Raw genomic sequence first — 23,328 nt, 5'->3', positions numbered from 1 at the left:
CCTAGATGGCTCAGTCGGTTGAGCGTCTGATGTCGGCTCAGGTTATGATCTCATGTTTGGGAGTTCGAGCCCCGCATCAGGCTCTGTGCTGACAGCTCACAGCCTGGAGCCTGCTTCGGATTCTGGGTCTCCCTCCCTCTCTCTGCTCCTCCCCCACTCACACTCTATCGCTTTCTTTAAAAAAAAAAAAAAAAAAAAGGAGGGGCGCCTGGGTGGCTCGGTCGGTTGGGCTTCCGACTTCTGGGCTTCCGACTTCGGCTCAGGTCATGATCTTACAGTCCGTGAGTTCGAGCCCCGCGTCAGGCTCTGTGCTGACAGCTCAGAGCCTGGAGCCCGCTTCGGATTCTGTGTTTCCCTCTCTCTCTGCCCCTCCCCTGCTCATGCTCTGTCTCTCTCTGTCTCAAAAATAAATTAAAACATTAAAAAAAAAAAAAAAAAGGAAATTATGGAGTATGAAAAGGTGAAAAGAGCTATAAAAAAAAACAAACATGGAACTTCAAGCACTGGGCGTGGTAGGAGTTGCAATTTTTCAATGGAATGCAGCTTGTTGAAAAGGTGACATCTGAGCAAAGAATTCAAGAGGCAGCCAGGTGAATATCAGGAGTATTCTGGAAGAGCCAAGCCCTGAGGCAGAAACATGCCTGGCACATCAGAGTGAGAACAAAAGGAGATTACAGCAGATGAGCGAGGGCAGGAGTAGTAGGGAAAAAGGATCAGAAAGGTAGGAAGAGACTGACTCAAGCATGGCCTACAGACAAATGCGCCCGAAGTGAGGCAGGAGCCACTGCAGGATCTGCACAAGAGTAACAGGACGGTCGAACGTGGTAAAGGAGCGCCCTGGCTATTGTGCTGACAAAGAGCACAGGGGAGAAGCACAGAAGGGGAGCACCTCTTGGTGGCAGGCTATTTGTGACTGAAGTGTTAGAAAAACCCTGGTCTTTCGGCATGAGAAATTGCTCTTGGATTCGGTTAACTGTCTAGCTCTGTTCCCCAGGAAACCATGAATGTCAGAAACCACAGAATGTCAGCTGTGTTACTAGGCAACATGGCTTATGGTAAAAATGACCCATTGGTAAATTGCTTGGGTCTAAGAGGGACTAAAAATACCTGGAGAGTGGCTGTAACTTTGGACTTCTCCTAGTGTGGTGACTCCTGTCATCGAGCCTGTACCCCGTGGGGATCCTAGAAACCTCGCTCATGGGTGGTCACACAAGGTAATGGCTTTTGTGGAACATGCAGCTTCTTAGACAGGTTGGCTACATACCCCCTTCGTGGGAGCCTCATTATTCACACCTAAGCTCCACCTGAAGGAGGGGGCACAGAGAATAGTTCTGGCTATTCTTCCTTCTTCTTTAAAAAAATAACATTAAAAGTAAACTCTAGGCCCACTGTAGACTTGAACTCACAATCCCCAGACCAAGAGTCGGGTGCTCTACCGACTGAGCCACCCCTGGCTGTTCTTTCAGCACTGCCACCAGGACCTCCCAAAAAGAACACTGGTGCTTCTCTGCTGACAAGCTGTGTTTCCTGTCCCATATCCTCATAAGTGAATGTGATGTCAAATACGGATTGCCACAGGCCACAGGTCTGGTTGAACCCTACTAAAATTCCCTGGGTAGGCACTGTTCTAATGCAGTAGAATATGCAAGAAACAGCAGTAGCATGGACCAAGATGGCAGTGGTATTAAGTAGGAACAAATAGTAAAATGTAAATATAATTTGAAGGAGGAGCTCATAGGATCTTCTAATGAATAAAACATGGGATGTGAAAGAGTAAAGTTAGGGATGACACCAAAAATTTTGGCCTTGGCAACTGGAAAGATGGAGTGGAAAATTGGGATAGGGGAAGAACTGGAGATCTGGAGTTCAATTTTAGACAATTTTGAGTTGAGAGTCATTCTCAACTCACTTTTCCCTTCTGTGACCCAAGATGGCAGCTCCAAGTATCATGAGCTCATATAACAACATCCAAGAGAAGGGCTGTACCTTCATTTACCGAAGGAAACTAGACTTCAGCAGACTTCTGTGTCACTATCCTGAAACCAATTGTAAGCAAGGAGAATGGAACATAATGGGCTTTAGGCTGAGTCATACTCACAAACTGCCACCTTCGGAATGGAGGCGAGGGAAGTCCATGAAACTCATGGGCACTAAATATCTGGACAAAATTGGGCCTCTATTAGCAAGGAAAGACACGAATAGGTACAGTGTGTGTCAAAGGTATTAGATGAACCATCCACATCAATGTGGAATAAAAGATTAGTCACGCGAAGTAAAAGATTAGTAATAAAGAACAGGTACAAAATAAGACAGGGAGCCAGGCTTCGGTAAGTGAGAGGAAGTGACCTACCTTCTGTTCCATGGAAAAACATGTAGACAAATCCTGTGAAATTATACAACAACCAAGAAAAGATTCTAAATGATTTGAGGAAAAAACAAAAATGAAGACTCTGACTAAAATCAGAAACTCTCAACTGCAGGAGAGCAAGGTCGCAGAAATTTCTAAAGTGAAATAATTGTGACCTAGATTTTTATATTCAAATGATCCATCAAGTAAGAAAGCAGAAAAAAGACACTTTCAGACATGTAAGGGCATTACTTGAGGGTATTCTCTAGCAACAAGGATGAAACCCAATAAAGTAGATGCGAGAACACAGTGGAAATGATCCAAGAGTGAAATGAAAAAGACGTCCCAGGATGGCAGCTGTGCAGCAGAAATAGACAATAATTCATCCTATTAAAACAAAATTAGTGAACTCCATGAAAGGAAGAAAGGAGTGGACTCCATTCAAAAGATACAATCACTAAGAAGCTGGTTTAATGACAGGAATGCATATGTTTCTTTTCTCAATAAAAAAAAAGAAAATTATGCAACAGAAAATTCCCACAAAATGCTGATTGTTTACCCAGTTTTCCTCCCTTACTGCTTGCTAAAGAAACCTAATTGTTTTTTCTCTTTCTTTTTAAGGTTATCAGGTAAAATCACAGGATTAGAGAAGGGAGCCTCTCTCCCAGACCCATGGGACAAAGTCCCTGTAGATCTAAACTAAGCCTGGAGATCCCAGTCTCCTCTGCCAGTAATTGGCCTGAGCAACGGCTCCTGTCCCACTGGAGAGAAGCGCTTCATTTCCAGCCTACGAGACATACAGGAAAATCATCTGGGGAGCTTCTTGAAAGATTTTCCAAGATGAAAAGAGATAGGACAGGGAGGAAATCTGTGATAATGGATGTTATTGGGCAACTGGCGAATTTGAATGTAGACTGTCTTAGATGATAGTATTGCATCATGGGGGACATGGAGAGGTACCACCCACATCCAAACAACTCACCACCAGGCGGAGAAGTATGGTTATGCTGTTAGCTTCATCACGGTTGGCTTCAGCTGTCAAGAGGAGATCTCGGTGTTCTCTGGACAGCTCAAGCTCATAACTGAGAAAGCAAGGTACAGGCCAAGCCATTTCTACCCAACACAGAACGGTTCTAATGGACAATCCCGCCTCCAGGTCTGCTCCTTCTGCCAGCAGACAAGCCACCACAATCTGACGGTTCCACTTGCCCACTACTGCTTCCTTCTTTTTACATTTGTGCAATCCTAATCCTGGCCTCAGCATCTGCTTCTGAGAAAATACAAATGTTAAATTTCCTGAATTTAATCACTGTTCCACGATCACATGAGGAAGTCCTTTCCTTAGATGATATGCAGTAAAGCATTTAAGAATAAAGAGTCATGATCTCTACAATTTTCTCTCAAAAGATTCCCCCAAAACAACTATAGACCCATAGACAAAGATAAAGGAAAAAGCAAATATAGCAAAATGTTTATAACAAGTGAATCGAGGTAAAAGTTAGACAAGAGTCCACATGACTCTTCTCACAATTTTATGAGTTTTTAAATTTTTCTAAAATAGGTTTTAAAAATGGGGAAGATCCACAAGAAGCAGCACCCATTCTATGCCCTTCTCTCCGCCTTTTAGGAAGTGAGAAAAGGATACTTGGTGCAGCGGTAACCACCGCCAGTAAAAGAAAGGTCAAGACCATCAGCTGGGTCACCTGTGGTCGGATATTCTGCAAAATGCTGCCAAAAGAACCAAAGTGAAACACCAGGATAAACAAAAAGCGAGTCAGGAAAGTCATAGCTCTGGAGTGCCTGGCTGGCTCAGTTGGTAGAGTGGGTGACTCCCGATCTCAGGATCGTGAGTTCAAGTCCTATGTTGGGTATAGAGACTGCTTAAGAAAAATCAAAATTAAAAAGAAAAGAAAAAAAGAGAAAGTCGTGGTTCAAATGTGGAAAAAAAAAAAAGGACAGGATTTCGAGCAACTAATGGATTACAGGAAGAGAATCCATTTGTCTTTGACGCTAGAAGCATCATCCTTCTGTTGGCCTGGGTCACGATACTGGCATAGAGAGAAGGAAATGTCACCATAATTACTTCATCACTCTGCAATGAATATCTGCATAATAATTAAGACATCAGACCAATATAAAAACCAAGCACCAAAGCCTTCATTAAGGTTGCAGAACAGAACATAAATGTTCTCCACCTTGTCAGTGTAAAAGGCACAGCTGACAGAGGTTGGAGGCTGGAGTGAGGGAGAGCAAAAACAGCAAGGACAAGCAGTGGGAAAGAGTAGGATTTTAATTTTGAATCCCTGAAGACTAGAAATCTCTAAGCATGTTCCACTTGACCCATTTTTTAACAGCTTTTATTGAAATATAATTCACATACCATAAAATACACCAGTTTACTTTTAGTCTTTTTATTACTGAGTTATTAGAGTTCTTTAGAGAACTTCGATACAAGTCCCTTATTAGATAGAAATTGCAAATACTTTCTCCCATTTTGTGGGTTGTCTTTTCACTTTCTTGATGGTGTCCTTTGAGGCACAAAAGTTTTTAATTGTGATAAAGTCCAATTTATCTATTTTATTCTTTGTTGCTTGTGCGGTCAGTGTCCTACCTAAGAAGGCTTTGCCTAGCCAAGGTCAGTAAGATTTATTCATGTTTTCTTCTACGAGTTTTATCATTTCTGCTATTACATTTAGGCCTATGATGCATTTTTAGTTAATCTGGGTATATGATGTGAGGAGGAAGTTCAAATTCGTTCTTTTGCATGTAAATCTCCAGGTTTCTCAGCACAATTTGCTGAAAAGACTATTCTTTCCCTATTGAATTTTCTTGGCACATTTGTCTAAAAAAAAAAAAAACAAAACAAAACTATTGATCACAGAGTTTTATTTCTGGATTCTCAATACTATTCAGTTGATTTATACGTACTGACACTTTAAGGTGAAATCCAGGTAATGTAAGTAAGCGTTTTAAAGTGTATGGCTCGGGGCGCCTGGGTGGCTCAGTCGGTTAAGCGTCCGACTTCGGCTCAGGTCATGATCTGGCGGTTTGTGAGTTTGAGGCCCGCGTCGGGCTCTGTGCTGACAGCTCAGAGCCTGGAGCCTGTTTCCGATTCTGTGTCTCCCTCTCTCTCTGACCCTCCCCCATTCATGCTCTGTCTCTGTCTCAAAAATAAATAAACATTAAAAAATAAATAAAGCGTATGGCTCAATACCACACAGTACATTCACAATGTTTTACAACCAACACCCCTATTTCCAAAACCTTTTCATCATCCCACACCCATCAGATAGTCCATCCTCATTCCCCATGACCTTGGCAACCACTCATCTAATTCACATCCGTATGGACATAACGGTCCTGGATATTTCATATCAGTGAAATCACATGTGATCTTCTGTGTCCAGCTTCTTTCAACTCAGCAGGTTTTTGCGGTTCGTGCACTCTGTAGCGTTTATCAGTAGTTCACGGTTATGGCTGAATAATATTCCATTGTGTGGATAAGCCACACTTCAGTTATCCACTCATTAGTTGATGTACATCTGGGTTGTTTCTACGTTTTAACTAATGTAAATGGCTACGTAAGTACAGAACTACTATAAATATTCATGTTCAAGTATTCGTTTGAGTACCTGTTTTCAATTCTTTTGGGTACATATGTAGGAGTAGACTATCTGGTTCATGTCATAATTCTAGATTTAACTGTTTGAAAAACCACCAAACTGTTTTCCACAGCAGCTGTGCCATTCTGCTACCAGCAACGTACAAGGGTTCCAATTTCTCCCTATCTTCACCAACATATGTGATTTTCTGTTTTCTGATTCATTCGCATGTGACATCCGTAACTCAACACAATACTCCAGGTGTTGTCTGGACGGTACAGAATAAAGTAAGACTAACACCTTTCCTCTTCTGAACTTCCTTCCTGTTAAGTCCCGACTAGGAATCTATGCAGGCTTTCTCGTAGTCCCATTACATTTTATATCCAGATGGAGTTTATTACAGTAATTAAAATACCTAAGTTGTTTGTATTCAACCACATCTCCCTCACTCCTATAATTATGCAGATGTTTTCTCAACTCATATACAGGACTTCATACCAAACTCCTTTAAGTTATCATGGTAGCCTTGGCCCACCATTTCAGTCAGAAATATTTTTTAAAGTTACCCCTAAAAAATACATTTCATCCAAAAATGTGATAAGCATAGTATTAATGTTTTTATTCACATTACAAAAATATGGACAGCAGCCTTCAGCAATAGGAATTTTTCTCCAGTTGTCACGAATTCCCTATTACTAATTTTTATTTATTTTTTTATCTTTATTTATTTTTGAGAGAGAGCGAGAGTGTGAGCGGGGAAGGAACAGAGACAGAGGGAGACACAGAATCCGAAGCAGGCTCCAGGTTCCGAGCTGTCAGCACAGAGCCCAACGCGGGGTTCAAACCCACGAACCGCGAGATCATGACCTGAGCTGAAGTCGGACACTCAACCGACTGAGCCACCCAGGTGCCCCCACTATTACTAATTTTTAGAGTTGCTACTCAACCACTCATATTTCCACCTGATTTTATGGTCATCCAGCCCACACTCCTCCACTTGTCAACAGAGAAAGGTTGCAGAATGCCTGTCTGAAATTCACTGATACTGCATTCTCTGCATTCTCCTGACCCTCGGCCTAATAATCCTACCTAAAAAGAAGTATGGTTTGAGGCACCTGGGTGACTCAGTCACTTACAGGTCCCAATCTTGGTTTTGGCTCAGGTCATGAGCTCACGGTTTGTTCTGAGCTCGAGCCCGGCATCGGGCTCTCTGCTGTCAGCACAGAGCCCGCTTTGGATCCTCTGTCTCCCTCTCTCTCCTCCCCTTCCACATGTGTGCACTCTCTCTCTCAAAAATAAACAAACACTTAAAAAAAAAAAAAAAAACTAAGGTTTGTCTAACATAATTGTCTCTAGTGAGCCCATGTAATACTTTCCTTTAAAATATATAATCACAGGGGCGCCTGGGTGGCGCAGTCTGTTAAGCGTCCGACTTCAGCCAGGTCACGATCTCGCGGTCCGTGAGTTCGAGCCCCGCGTCGGGCTCTGGGCTGATGGCTCAGAGCCTGGAGCCTGTTTCCGATTCTGTGTCTCCCTCTCTCTCTGCCCCTCCCCCGTTCATGCTGTCTCTCTCTGTCCCAAAAATAAATAAACGTTGAAAAAAAAAAATTTAAAAAAATAAATAAATAAATAAATAAAATATATAATCACAGGGGCACCTGGGTGGCTCAGTCGGTTAAGCGTCCGGCTTTGGCTCAGGTCATGATCTCGTGGTCTGTGGGTTCGAACCCTGTGTCAGGCTCTGTGCTGACAGCTCAGAGCCTGGAGCCTGTTTCAGATTCTGTGTCTCCCTCTTCCTCTGACCCTCCCCTGTTCATGCTCTCTGTCTCAAAAATAAATAAATGTTAAAAAAAATTTTTTTTAAATAAAAAAAATATAATCACAGTCAATGTTTTTAGTACATAAAACACAATGAACTCAGATTAAGTCATACTACATCTCAAATCTTATTTGGAGTTTTATATACCAACAAACTTAATACAAAGAAAAAGCAGTATGTATCTCGTGTTATACTTGAGATTATCAAGACAAATGTGTCATCAATTTATTGTAATTTAGGTTTATACACCTTTTAAATTCTACAAGAGGCTCTCCTCAACCAGAAAAATTCAATAGGAAAAAAAACATTTTCCACCAATCCAAAGCAAAATGAGATTTTAAGAACTCTTGTGTTTCTAGTAATACAGATTATTTTATTGAAACCAGTTTTCCTAATTCCTTTAAGAGCATATTCCTCACTCAAAAATCTCTTTTATGAAGCCTTCTTAGGTTGTTCAGGTCTAAAACAGCCTCCCCTACTCTGCCCTCTCATACCTACTTACTATCCTTACCACTCACTTTAACATCTGATGTTTGGTATTTACTGCTTGTTAACAGCTGGCTAATTTACCTATTGTCCGCAACAGGCTCCTGCAGAGAAGAGACGCTCATTCATTTCTAACCTCATCACCACCAACATAGTATAATGCTTATGAAAAGGTAAGCACTCAAGTTCTTATATTAACTTATATCGCATATAATAGTTAGAAACCTATCCAGAATTGAAATCAAAGAGGAAATTATCTGATAAATGTGAAGACATTTCAGAGTATTGTGGTCCTTTGGGGTGACTGCAGTGTGGTAACTAAGGGAAAGCAGCATCAAACAGAAGGTTCTCCGAGATGAGAGAGCTCCGTGCATATTTCCAGGTAGCAGGCAAGGGGCAGGAAAAAATGAAGACACAGGAGGTGATGGAAAATATGGAAGAGATGAGATTGTGGGGCTCAGTAAAAAGGAGATAAAGGACATTTTTCCTTCTGAAAAAGGAAAGCTAGCTACACAGATACATTGAACCAGACAAGGGTTAACTTCAATAGGTGATTTTTAAGAGAGGAAGACCATGTTTATTTAGCTAATATTTATCAAGCAAGCACCATGTCAGTTTCCTGTAGTGCAATCAATTGCTGCAGTGACAAATTATCACAAACTTAGTGGCTTACAATTCATTATCTTACAGTTCTGGAAGTCAGAAGTCCAAAACAGGTCTCACTGGACTAGAGCCAAAGTGTCGGCAGAGCTGGGTTCCTTTCTGGAAACGCTAAGGATAATCCATTTTCTTGCCTTTACCAGTTTGTAGACGCTGCCCACATTCCTCAGCTCCCAGGCCCCTTTTATCTTCAAAGCCCCGGTGGACGTTTGGTTCCTTCTCATGATGCTATCTCTCTGGTCCTGACTCTTCTGCATCCTGCTTCTCTTAAAGACCCTTGCGATTACATTAGGCTCACCAGATAACCCAGAGTACTCCCTTTCAAAATTAGCTGATTAGCAACCTTAATTCCACCTGAGGCCTAAATCCCCTTCAGCTGTGTGATACAACGTCCTCAGTTCCGGAGATTAAGATGGGGAGGGAGGCCGTTATTCTGCCTGCCGCAAGCACTATGCTGTGTGCTTTGCTTATATCTTTTAATTTAATCCCCACAACAACTCTATTTTACACGTGAGGAATCTGGGGCCACCCCACTTTCAGACTTGACATGACTCATAAGACATACTACTATAATAATATTCACTACTTGTGTAACTGAACCGGTAGAATCAGGATCGAGATAACACAGCCTCCACTGGTCTGTCCCAAAGCCCTCACTACCCTCTCTCTACGTGTGTGTGTGTGTGTGTGTGTGTGTGTGTGTGTGTGTGTGTGTGTGTGTGTGTGTGTGTGTGTGTGTGTGTGTCAGGGCGAAGGGGAAAAGGCTTCTCCTTCTCCCATCAACCAAAACCATATCCTCTTTCATCGTGTGAAATCTCTGTGCATGATTTTGTAAATCTCTACACACCAGGCTGCATTCCACTGAGGCTTTGGTGTATGCGATGAGGTCATATGGTAGTATGTTAAGAAATAAGGCAACACTGGGTGTTATAGGAAAGCGATGAATCACTAAATTCTATTCCTGAAAAAAATAGATTTTGATTTAAAAAAAGAAGTAAGGCTAAAATTATTTCATTTGTAGATTCCTTCCTAAATGGTATAATTTTAGGTTCCAGATTTGAACATATAAATTATTTTTATAACTATTTCAAGTATTCAGATATATCCCCCAAGGTATAATATATTGGATTAGAGATTATCAACATTTTAATATGTCTCGACACACATAACCCATTATTTTTCAGGATCCCATCAACCATACATATAGGAAAGGTTCCTTTTTGAAAAAAAATGATTGCAATATAATTGACTTCCAGGTATCTCTCATTTAGTAATGAACTCTTATGTTGTTCCATCGCTCTCCCTAAACACTTGGGTAACAATAATTTTCTTTCCATGTCCTAAAAAAAGGGCTCCAGGCATAGGATGGAGATCAGGGAAATGGTCTGTGATTGACAGCAAAAGCCTTGATGTTACATGGTTGGCAAATGTCTTGATTGAACTTTCGTCTCTAGAGCAGCCATTGTTTTTAATGTTTATTTATTTTTGAGAGAGACAGACAGACAGACTTCGAGCAGGGCAGTGGCAGACAGAGAGGGAGACAGAGAATCCAAAGCAGCCTCCAGGCTCTGAGCTGTCAGCACAGAGCCTGACATGGGGCTCGAACTCATGAACTGTGAGATCATGACCTGAGCCCAAGTCGGACCCTTAACCAACTGAGCCATCCAGGTGCCCTGAGCAGCCATGTTTTAAAAAGATATATTTATTTTTGGGAGAAAAAGCGCAAGCGGGGAAGGGGCAGAAACAGAGGGGGACAGAAGATCCGAAGCGGGCTCTGCGCTGACAGCAGCAAACTCGATGGGGGGCCGTGAGATCATGACCTGAGCCAAAGTCGGATGCTCAACCTACTGAGCCACTCAGGTGTCCTGAGCAGCCATTTTTAATCTTTTCAGGATCATGGACTCTGCTTTGAAAGCTGATAAACCTATGGACCTCTTCCCACTAGAAAAATGCATATGCACTCACACTCAAAATTTTTCATACAACCTATTTTATTGCATTTTAAATCTACTGCCATCACAGACCATATAAAACTAGTCTTTACAAGGATATCTGTATGTCTCACTTTTGGTTGTGTGCCAAAATTTGCTACACCCAGAAATAAAAACCTAAAGTATGCAATAAAACGAACCAAACTTTAATTATTTTTGACAAATAGATACCAAACTAGTGATGACTGCTGGCTGTAGAGCCTCTGGCACCAAAACATGGGTCTCAGGGAAAACCACCTCTTTTACATTATTCCCCAGGGAGACCTGGGAAAACACGGGTGTTACAAGGCTCAGGTCCCGACAATAAGGAAAATGGCGTTAACTGAATTTAATGAGTGTTTCCCAAAATAATAACATTTTATACTTTGTATACTTATAAAAAGGAAAGATGTGCTTTGGTTTGTTTGAAGTACGCTCCCCACCCAATGTAGGGCTTGAACTCACGACCCCAAGATCAAAAGTCACATGCTCTACTGACTGAGCCAGCCAGGTTCCCCTAGGAAAGACAGGGTTTTAAAATTGGGAAACATTAATATACATGTAAATATTTGAGGAAAAAAGCATACCAGACCTACTAGTTCAAAACGTATTAAGCTCAAAGTGGAAAACCCACACCTGTCAGAGACAGGGTGATGATCATGCCGCTGGGGTGAAAAGAAAATCCTGTAAGACTAAACGTATGTGTTCTCTTAAATTTGAAATTGAGCTTTACGAATACTCAGTACGTGAAATCGACACCAGCACGTTCTCCCGTTCCTGCATCAGGCTGCCGCAGCCTTGTGGCCTTTACGTGAAGAACGCCAGTTACCACGGATTGCCTCACTCGACCTCCAGCGTACCTCTAGGCACCCTGAAAGGCACCTCTCCTAGGAGTCTGGGGGTAAGCACGGTTGTGGAAGTAGGAGTTCTGTCTCCAGCATCACTCCAGCGTCCAGTCTCCAGCTTCCTGGGCGGCAAGAGCAGAGTGGCAGGAGCCACAGAGCGGAAGCTTTTTGATCTGACTTCCCAGTCCTGAGCTGATGCGCTGCGTCTGTCCCGCAGTTTCCAGAGCGGCCACAGAGGTGGCACAAGCTCTGGCTCCCAGTACAGGGACAGGGACGGCGGTGCCTTCTGAGTTCCCCCGAGGGGTCACCTCTGGATTGTCGCCCTAGAGGAGCTGTTAGGCTCTTCTAACAGTTCTGTAAGCATCTTATACCCTTTCAGTAAATCTCGTCTTGTTTCAAACACTCAGAAGAGTTTTGTTTGTGGCACTGACTGCACACACAGTGTTCTAGGAGGTCCAAGTAGGTCAAGGAAAGAAGGCAGGCTCCACACCCTGGAGGGGCTGTTTGTGACGCCCTCACTGGTTTGTTCACTTTCGGCAAACTGCCACATCCTGCAGCTTCCTTGGGCCCAATTAAGTACATCTGCAGATCTCATTACAATTATGATCTCACTCACTAATGGGTTTTCAAACATTTTTGCAAACGAACAAAGTGAAAAAGAGACAGCGAGACAAACCAAAACACAGACTCTCAACTATAGAGAACTGAGGGGGGCAGGAACCAGCATGGGGGAAACAGCTGATGGGGATTAAAGCGTGCCCTTGCAGCGATGAGCCCTGAGTGATGTATGCAACTGTTGAATCACTATATGTACACCTGAAATGAATAGAATACTGTATGTTAACTATACTAGAATTAAAAATTTTTTTAACTAAAAAAAAAAAAAATAAAGACTGCCAGAATTGGATACTTAATTAAAATATCTGTAACAAATAAGAACAGATTTTTTGCAAGGGCTCCTGGGGGACACAGACGACTCTTGACTTCAGTTCAAGTCTTTTTTTTTTTTTTTTTTTTTTTAATGGTTATTCACTTTTGAGAGAGAGAGTGTGAGCAGGGGAGGGGCAGAGAGAAGGAGAGACAGAGGATCCGAAGCAGGCTCTGCACACTGACAGCAGCAAGCCTGACACGGGGCTCGAACTCACGCACCATGAGATCGTGACCTGAGCCAAAGTCAGATGCTCAACTGACTGAGCCACCCAGGAGCCCCATATCAGCTCAAGTCTTGATCTCAGAGTTGGGGAACCTACTTAAAAAAAATTTTTTTTAATTTAAAAATAAAAAATAAGAGTTTTGCAAAGAAAGGTGGATTAAATATAATAAAGCAAAATACAAGCAAGCAACAAGAAAATGGCAGAACTGACAACAGTGTATTAACAATACCAGTACTTTATCAAAACTGTAAGGTAAAAGTGATTATCTTGTAAACTGTAAAACTATACAGCTTTCAGAAGAAAACAAAGGAAAAACATCTTTGAGACCTACCACTGGACAAAGAGTCCACAGATGTGACACCAAAAGCACAATTCATAAAAGAAAAAAAAAAAGATTGAATGCACTACATGAAATTTCTAACTTCTTCACTGTAAGAGACCCTGTTAAAAGGATGAAAACAACAACAACAACAACAATTTTTGCCAATCACGTATCTGACAAAGAGCTTATTCTCAAAGCTCAATAATAAAAAACCATCCAAATTGTTCATTAGGGAAACAATTTGCCCACTGGGAAAGACAATTAAAACCACAATGAGGGGCACCTGGGTGGCTCAGTCGGTTAAGCACCCGATTCTTGATTTCCACTCAGGTCATAATCTCTCGGTTTGTGGGTTCAAGCCCCATGTCAGGCTCCACACTGATGAGGCAGAGTCTGCTTGGGATTATCTCTCCCTCTCTCTCTCTCTCTGTCTCTCCCCCCCCTCCAAAAAATATGAATAAAAACTTAAAAAAAATTGTTTTAACCACAATGAGATATCACAACTTTTTAGAATGTGTAACATTTTAAAAATAGAGAAAATACCAAATTCTGACAAGTGTGTGGAGAAACCAGATCTTTCATACGTTGCTGGTGGGAATAGCCACTCTGGAAAATAATCTTATAAAATTCACCATACACTTACAATATGAACCAGCAGTTGCACTCTTGGGCATTTATCTCAGAGAAATGAAAGCCTATGTTCACACAAAAACCTATACATGAATGTTCAGAGCAGCTTTATTCGTAATAGCCAAAAACTAGAAAACAAATGATATGTTCTTCAACAGGTGAACAAACTGGGACTGTGGCACATCCATACAATGAATACTAAGTACTCAGTAATAAAAAGAAATGAACTACTGATACATTGGACAACTTGGATGGTTCTCTAAGGCATTGTGCTGAGTGCAAAAGTCAACCTCAAAAAGATACATACAGTATGATTCCATTTATGTAACATTCTCAAATGACACAGTTATAGAGAGATAGAACAAATTAGCTGTTGCCAGTAACCAGGGAAGGGGGGGGGGGGGACTTTGGGATGCATGAGGTAGTTTCTTGGCAGTAATGGACCAGTACTGAATCTTGATTGTAGCGGTCATTAAATGAATCTAGACATGAAACGTTATCTATTGCACAAAACTATACACACACACATACACCTGAATGAGTGCATTAAAAAAACATGAAAACTGGGGCGCCTGGGTGGCTCAGTTGGTTAAGCATCCGACTTTGGCTCAGAGCATGATCTCGTTGTTTGTGGGTTCGAGCCCCACGTTGGGCTCTGGGCTGACAGCTCAGAGCCTGGAGCCTGTTTCAGATCTGTGTATCCTTCTCTCTCTCTGCCCCTCCCCTGCTCGCACTCTGTCCCTCTCTCTCTCAAAAATAAATAAACATTAAAAAAAATTTTTTTTAATAAAAAAATTTAAAAAACCATGAAAACTGAATATGGCTACTTAACAGTACCGTACCAATGTCAGTTTCCTGATTTAATGTTAGTAACGTCACCTTACGTAAGATATTATAACCAGGAGAGCTGAATGAAGGTTACACAGGACTCCCTGCCTATCTTCACTACTTCCCATGAGTCTATAATTATTTCAAAATAAAGGGTTTTTTTTAAGTGACGGTCTTCAATCATACTTATTTTTAAGATTACTAATATTTTAAATGTATCGAAAACATAAAAATAATACATTTTAAATTGTTCTACAATGTTTTTCAACTTTATCTCATTTTTGTTAGGGTCTTACAATGTACAATATATGTGGTATGTAGTTTACAGCAAACGGACATATTGAAAATGCAGACACAATTATTTATACTGCTGGGGTGTGACAGGAAAACTGGCAGATCTCTACTAATAGAGGCTACAAAAGTCTAAGATTCTATCTGTCCCTTGAAGGTTTTACTTAGGGAAGCACATACAAGAACAGGAAAAACACTGGACTGAGAATTGAAAAGAACTCTATTCTATCTAAACTTGCAGTTTAAACAAGTCACAATCTCACTGTCATCTACAAAATGTAAGGGTTGTATCAGAGCATTCCCAAAGACATTCCAGTTCTGAAAACACTAACTCCACGAATTCTACAACAGGAAAAAATGAAGCAACCCTAAAGAAATATATGACTAAAACTCTAACCCATATTTGCTGAAAGTATACTAAAGTTTCAATATTGCCAGGAATATTAAATACAAGACAGAGTCTAAGTTATCGTTAACACAAACATCAAAAAGGACACCTCCAAAGACAATTTTACCTAAAAGAAACTGGATTACCAAAAGATCCAGGTGACATATAAATATCCTGGTAACAGGCAAAGGTGGCTATTTTGCATGCAGCCTCATGGTTCTTGAAGGCCTCTAATTTCTGCTCTTGGAATGACATTAGGTTCTGAATTGCAACAAACGATATACCATGCATTCAAGTATCCTGATGTACAAGCTTGGGGATCATGATGCAGAACAAGTAGAATATCAACACATCTAAGAAAGAATTCTTTTCCTCTTTTCCATCCACTTAACTAATTACTCACCATCCACTTGACTTAGTAAGACAGAATTTTAAGAGGTCTATTATTCAGGGGAAGCTAAACCTCCACAAGGTAATAATCCCATCCTGTTACACAACCCGCTATCCAGAAACATCATCTATCTGAAACAGAGTCCAAAACCAGGGAAGAAGTGAGAGTCATCTAAGCAGTAAAAGCCAACAGAACAAGGTCCGAGCACTAAAGGACCGGCTCCTCTGGCTCCTTATTCAGAACCTTCTATCATTTTTATCCACCATTCAACGAGTGTAGCTGCAGATTCTACTCTTACAGCACACTAAAAATATCAAATTAGAAAGGCAAGGAAAGTACGAGAAGCAGGTATAATGAGAGCAAAGAGATACAGCTAACAGTAAAGCAATAAGCAAATCAATCCCCAACCAGACATGATTTAGAAAGGAACAGTTTCACCAACAAATGAATGAAACACGGTGGTCTGCATGCTGCTGCCTGAGGAAACTAATGGCTGGAGGTTCTTCTGCAAATAAATCATTATGTGCTCATGGGCGCCCAAGACACGTGAAACACGGAACCACTAAAGTGGTGTTTTTTTGGGGCGCCTGGGTGGCTCAGTTGGTTGGGCGTCTGACTTCAGCTCAGGTCATGATCTCACAGTCTGTGAGTTCAAGCCCCGCGTCAGGCTCTTGCTGACAGCTCAGAGCCTGGACTGCTTCAGATTCTGTGTCTCCCTCTCTCTCTGCCCCTCCCCTGCTCGTGCTGTTTCTCTCTGTCTCAAAAATAAATAAAAACATTAAAAAAAATAAAAATAAAGTGGTGTTTTTTTAACCAGTATTATAGACGGCATAATCCATCTTAAATTTTTAAATGAAGAAACAAAACTGAAAATTGTATTTAAATTATCCATATTCTAGGGGCGCCTGGGTGGCGCAGTCGGTTAAGCGTCCGACTTCAGCCAGGTCACGATCTCGCGGTCCGTGAGTTCGAGCCCCGCGTCAGGCTCTGGGCTGATGGCTCAGAGCCTGGAGCCTGTTTCCGATTCTGTGTCTCCCTCTCTCTCTGCCCCTCACCCGTTCATGCTCTGTCTCTCTCTGTCCCAAAAATAAATAAACGTTGAAAAAAAAAATTTTAAAAATAAATTATCCATATTCTAGCATTCTTTAATATTGGAACTAAATTACATCACATCTGAATTTTACCATGAAATAGAGATATAACAAAACTCAAAACAGAACAAAACAAGGAATCCTGAGAAGTTGAAATATTATGTTAAAATTCATTCAGGCAACAGAGCATACGTGTGAATACTTTATGACCTAAGAAGTGAGGCTGCATTACAGTGAGTAAACAAACTAATATCCCTTTCTCATCAACTCCGACACCCTTTAATAAATAAAACGATCAAAACACAACACTTCAACCTCTCTCAAGTATGGATGCTCTGAAATAGAGGTGTATCTTACAATTGCTGTCACCCAACAACAGGATGTAGTTGGTGAAAATTTTATCTCCTAGAAACATCAAGAAAGCAGCAGCATCAAAGTGTCTTAGGTCTGATCAAAAATGGCCACTCAAAATAATCTTTAAAAGATAGGGGCTCATGGGTGGCTCAGCCGGTTAAGGCCCGACTTTAGCTCAGATCATGATCTCAGTTTGTGAGTTCAAGCCCCGCGTGGGACTCTATGCTGACAGCTCAGAACCTGGAGTCTGCTTCGGATTCTTCGTCTCCCTCTCTCTCTCTCTGCCCCTCCCCTGCTCTCTCGCCCGCTTGCTCTCCCTCTCTGTCTCCCAAACATAAACATTAAAAAAATTTTTTTAATAAAAAAAATTCTAGAGCTCATAGATTTATTTATTTTAACAGTCTCCATGGCCCCCAGCACCCTGCGGAAGACCAGATTTGTTTGCTAGCATACTTTGGAAGAAGCTATGCAGAAAAATAAACAAGAGTGAATAATAAATTCACCTGGGTGTGCCCTTTGTTTACACTAGTTTTAATCCTCAGGTACCACTCTGCCTATTTAAGGATCCTACACAGAGAAGCTCACAATTTTGGTAGAAACAGACTTAATTTTATCTTCAACGCTAGGCAAGTACACAGAGTAGGTGCAAGTCTCAATAAAAATCTGCTGAATGAATGGAGATTTCTCAGTTGATTAGGCCAACTGACTGCTTACAGCTGGGTTTTCTATTAAGGAACCTTTGGAAAACCATTTTCCCCGTAGGCTAGCTTAAAGAATCACCTAAGACAACAGAATCTTATCACCCAATTCATCGGCCCAAATTGTAGCTCCTTTTTTTTTTTAAGTTATTTATTTATTGTGGGGGGAGGGCAGAGAGACAGAGAGGGAGAGAATCCCAAGCAGGCTCTGCTCTGTCAGCACAGAGCCGGATGTGGGACCCGAACCCACAAACCATGAGATCACGACCTGATCCGAAATCAAGAGTCAGACCCTTAACCCACTGAGCCACCCAGGTGCCCCTGGAGCTCCCTTTTTATAAGGAGCAACATAAGGTTTGAATACAACCTGTGTATGTGATTTGATAATGAAGAAATGTCTTCCCACATTCCTCCTTGGGCTACTATGAGGAGTGCCTGTTGGCAATCTCAAAGCAATTTTTAATGCTCTCTAGAGATTAAAAGAATCAAGAAATGAGAAGAGATTAAGTTTAGAAGTATGTACTCCAAACATATTTTATTTTATTTAACGTATTTATTCATTTTTTGAGAGACAGAAACAGAGCATGAGAGGGGGAGGGGCAGAGAGCGAGGGAGACACAGAATCCAAAGCAAGCTCCAGGCTCCGAGCTGTCAGCACAGAGCCCGACGCGGGGCTCGAACCCACCAACCTCGAGATAATGGCCTGGGCCAAAGTTGTCATGACCTGAGCCAAAGTTGGCCGCTTAACCAACTGAGCCACCCAGGCGCCCCTGTACTCCAAAAAGTATTTTTGGGTAAAGGCAGGTAAACTGTTCAGCAACACAGGTTTTGACCAGTTTTTGAAATGTTTTGAACACACACTAGTGGTAGCCCTGTATCTCAAGAAAAAGTAGAAAAAACATAACTGAGCCCAGAGAACTGGGTAATAAGTAAGTGTGTAAGAACTGATTATCTTTCTCCATTCCCAATAAACACAACTTACTAATTAAAACTTTCAAATATGATGGTTTAAGGCAAGTCCTACCAGAAGGTAATAAAAGAAGGGGGAAGAACTGGAAGAATAAACACCAAACCATTACCAGTAGTTATAATGTGATCATGGAAGTGTATGGGGGGCATTTTTAATTCCCAAACTCTACATTTCTTTTGTACCAATGTTTTACGATAGCATATGTATCACCATATTGGTGATAAGGGGAATATGGTTCTACCTCTAAACACACATATACACTTTCTCCAAATAAAAACAATTTGAACTTCTTTAACGCTTATGGTTTTTTCAGAATACTGGTGGGATAACAAAAAAATGCTCCAGTATTTTAAGCAACCATTAAAAAGAAAAAAGAAAAAAGAGGGAGGACCTCCAACGTTTGTTAATGGTTTTTTACCAAAGTCTACAATCTAATGAAGAAAATACAAACATAACCACACCTAAGTCAGAGCATGGCTTGTGCTGTAAAAGGTTTTATAAGAGCAAGAGGAAAGAGCAATCGCTTACGATTAGGAGAACAGAAGAAGAGCGTGCAGACAAGGTGACATTTGAGCTGGGTTAGATGGATGATCCCTCTAGCGAGGTAACAACAGTTGAAATTCAGAGCACATGCTCTGCCCCAAAAAAATATTTTACAGATAAAAATAGTTCAAGTAGAGAACATACACCCAGCCAACCCCCAAACATATTTTATCTTTTAAAATGTCTTTAAAATTATAAAACCTGCTGTATAAAGCAATGAAAATTTTCCCATCTCACCTAGATTTCTTCTATACCACTATTCCTTTACCATTTGGGCACGAGTCCTATGTCACGGTCACTTTGCACCTGTTACTGTGCTGAGATATACACTGTCTTTTTCCTATGGATAATAATTTTGCATCTTCCCATTAAACTGTATACCTTCAAGAGCAATGACCGTCATCCATTTCTACTTTATCTTTCCATAATATTCCTTAAATAAATGGATACTCAACAGATATCACTGACAAGTGAAACCTAGTTCTAATAATTGTGACAATTAGCTATCACTATCACAAAAGACGTCTGTGGAACAGGTATTGTAAACAATTAAATCACATTTTTTGTACAAAGAACTAAAAGCATCCTAGATGCTTCCCCCAGACAGTGAACTAATTGCTGTGCTTTGGTATAACTTGTTCACAAAGGTGCTTATTAAAAAAAAAAAATTAAGTCTCTGAAGCAGCCTTTACAGAACATTATCTCTTTGTCACAAAGTCCTAAGACAACACATTTATTGTGACACAGTGAATTTGCACAGAAATGAAGGACAGTCCTAGTTCCCAAGGATCTCAAGGGACAGTTCACAAACTCAAGAAATATCTTGGCACTGTGTATATGGAAGACAATGTGTTTAAAACAATACAAAAAGCACACAGGAAAAATGTTTTCCAAGAAGCAGAGCCTAGGTATTTCAAAGATAATTCTTTCTGAAAGTTCAGATTCTCTCCTCTATTGTTTAAACTGGAAGTAAACTAAGAAATTTGGAAACTTGTTTTAATCTTCTTTTTTTTTTTTTTAATTTTTTTTTCAACGTTTATTTATTTTTGGGACAGAGAGAGAGCATGAACGGGGGAGGGGCAGAGAGAGAGGGAGACACAGAATCAGAAACAGGCTCCAGGCTCTGAGCCGTCAGCCCAGAGCCTGACGCGGGGCTCGAACTCACGGACCGCGAGATCGTGACCTGGCTGAAGTCGGACGCTTAACCGACCGCGCCACCCAGGCGCCCCTGTTTTAATCTTCTACTTACTACATTATGAGATGGAAAGGAAGACTATGGCTGCAAGCTTGACATCATTATCACAGAAGAGGATCAAAGGGGAGGGAGGAGAGGAATATAGGTGTAACAATGCTAGATACTATCAAGATTACTACAAAAGAACATGTTTTTTTGTGTGTGTCTGCACTTCCTAAATTCTGTGGGAAGAATAAAGTACTTCTCAAACATTATTATCTGAAATTGGCTTTCAGTTTCCCAAGTATAATTTCTCCTTTCTTGTTATTGCCAAGACTGTGAAATAATGCTCCACACCAGTCAGAAAGTTACTAGACAGTGAGTTCATCAAGGAACACTTTGGGAAGTTGTTAGTACTGCATTAAAAAAAAAAAAAAAATCACTGGGCCAGGCGTTCCAACAAAATTCACTCTTCCAGAGAAGCAATTTTTACAAAATAACTCAGAATGGAAGAAAAGACGGGATGGAATGCTATTTTTGATAGAGTAGCAAAAAAAAAAAAAAAAAAGACTACAGAATAACACACCCACTGCTACTTTGTTTATAGGCTTGTAACTTGCACATGCAAGTTCTCTACAAAAGTATTGCTCAAGAAGAAACTGTCAAAAATGAATGCTTATGAAAACATTTCTTTTCTAAATAAGGTCTCTAACAAGGGATGTGCTGTTTCTAAATGATTTCTTTAGCAAGTATTGACAAGTATAGCACAGCAATAATGCTCAGGATGGAAAAAAAAATCTCATACTTGTTTTATCAATAGTAAAAGTTGCTGTTACTAATTATAAGGCATAGGAGTTCTGTAGAAGAAATTAACTGTATGGTTGATACCTGCTAGTCAGAACACTACAAAACCAACTTCCTTTCTTTACAAAAAGTATTTTTTTTTTCCTAATCTTATAGACCCTAGCAACCTAATGGTTGGTTTTGTTACGTGGGTTGTTCTTCCCCCCTTCCAAAAGAACCTCCGCCAGTAAATCGAGGTAACCTTCCTCAGTTCAAATGTTAAGGCAAATTCAGTTCTACATAGACCTGTTACCCCTCATCAACATAGCTCCCTTTTTTTCCCCTATTATCTTGGCCTGAGAGAGGTTAATGCTCCCGTATAACTGCCAGTCCAAGAGAGAAGTGATTTTCGGTGCCGGGGAACGAAACTGGGATAGGAGGAAAAACCGACGGCAATCAAGAACCATCTCGCCCTAGAAATCATCCTCTCCAGAAAGGAGAATAGAGTCGCTGACCAAAGAACCTGCTGCCCGGCAGGCACAACTTCCATCCCCCGCCAAAGAAAAGTTGCAAGGAAGAGCTCAGCGCCCAGGCAGCCCGCGCGGGTGCGGACACCGAGAGCAGCAGAGAAGCTCATCAGGCCCGGGCGGCGCGCGAGCCGGGGCTGCGGCGTCCGTGGGGCCGACTCCGGCTCCGGCAGGCTGCGGGTCTGGGGGTGCGACCGCGAGCAGTGGGCGGAGAAACGGGAGCAGAGGAAAAGAGGGACAATGCTGGGCCGGGCGGGCGACTCCGCGCGCTCCAAGGGTCCGCAGCGCCTCTTCCCGCCCGGGGCCGCCAGCTGCCGCGCCAAGTTTGCTCCTCAGCCCTCCCTTCACGGCCGGGGCGGCGAAGCCGTGGCTGCCGGCCTCCCTCCGCCTGGCCGCCGCCGCCTTCCTCCCCGCGGGGCGGCTCCCGCGAGTCGGCGAGCCGGCGGCGCGCGCGAGGAGAGCCGCGCGCGCGAAGGGGAGCCGGGCGCGCGAGGGAAACGGGGCGCGAGAGGGAAGGCGGGCGCGCGAGGGGCAGGGGGCGCGCGAGGGGAGGCGGGCGCGCCAGGGGCAGGGGGCGCGCGAGGAAGCGGCGCGCGCGACGGGAGCCGGGCGCGCGGGGGAGCCAGGCGCGCGGCGCTCCCCGAGGACCCGCTGCCGCTCCGGCGGGTTTTCGGTTGAGGCGGGGGCTGCGCCGCCGTTTACCGTCCGTTACGAGTCTTTGCCCGGGCGCCGCAGCCTGCCAGCCATCCTGGCCCGCCTCCCCCTCGGCTCTCATCAGGAAGGGCAGCCGGGCGAGGGCCGGCGACCTCGTCTCCTGCCAGGGCTGCGGCCGCCGGGCGGTGGGCATCCCGGCGCCTGCCCCTGGGGCTGGAAGAGAAAGTGAAATGAAGCGTCTTTCCCCAGGCGACACCTACCCGTCCCCAGTCCAAGTGCAGCTGCCTCGCTCCTCGGGCGCCGCCGGTCCCCGCCCTCGGGCCCTGGGCTCCGTTCTCTTGACAATGGCGCGTCCCCTTTAAGGAATAATCCGATCGGAACCGATCTGTGGTTAAACCTCCGACTCTGATTTTAACCGGATTTCTCTCTCTCTCCCCCTGAGCCCGACGGACGCCCGGCGGTGCTGCGAGCTCTTCCCACCCCTTCCCCGCCCCGCCTACTCCCTCGCCTCCCTGATTGGCGAGAAACACTACAACAGGAACAGCAATCCTCGCACTCCACTGGCCAGCCCGGCCGCCGCTCAGAGTGGCTCCCGCCCCCACCCCGCCCCTTTTCCCGGGTTGGTCCTACGTCTAATCACTCTCTGTCTTCTACTCGATCGTTGCTTTGGAGAACTGGCAGTCAAGGCTCACCCTCCCGCCTCCGGAAAGCGAACTTTATTTTTATTGGTAAAAGGACATCTTCCTGTGCACCTGATTGGGCAAGGAAGGAGTTAGTCTGCACGCCCCTTGCCCATTCTCG

The 23,328-nt window shown here is 42.8% G+C and overlaps 1 protein-coding gene across 2 annotated transcripts in view; it reads right to left on the bottom strand.

The window, feature by feature from the left end:
- The window catches only part of FRYL (FRY like transcription coactivator), a 279,655-nt gene extending 256,657 nt beyond the window's left edge, over positions 1-22,998 (bottom strand). For both annotated transcript variants that reach the window (XM_030313899.2, XM_030313898.2), the window contains exon 1: positions 22,788-22,998. The gene's annotated coding sequence lies outside the window, so the exon portion shown is untranslated. The remainder of the gene's footprint in view (positions 1-22,787) is intronic.
- Between the last annotated feature and the right edge of the window lie 330 nt (positions 22,999-23,328).

Source organism: Lynx canadensis, chromosome B1 (assembly GCF_007474595.2).
Source record: "Lynx canadensis isolate LIC74 chromosome B1, mLynCan4.pri.v2, whole genome shotgun sequence".
Lineage (NCBI taxonomy): Eukaryota > Metazoa > Chordata > Mammalia > Carnivora > Felidae > Lynx > Lynx canadensis.
The sequence above is the reverse complement of the archived record's forward strand: the minus strand, read 5'-3'. Positions and strand labels throughout refer to the sequence as shown.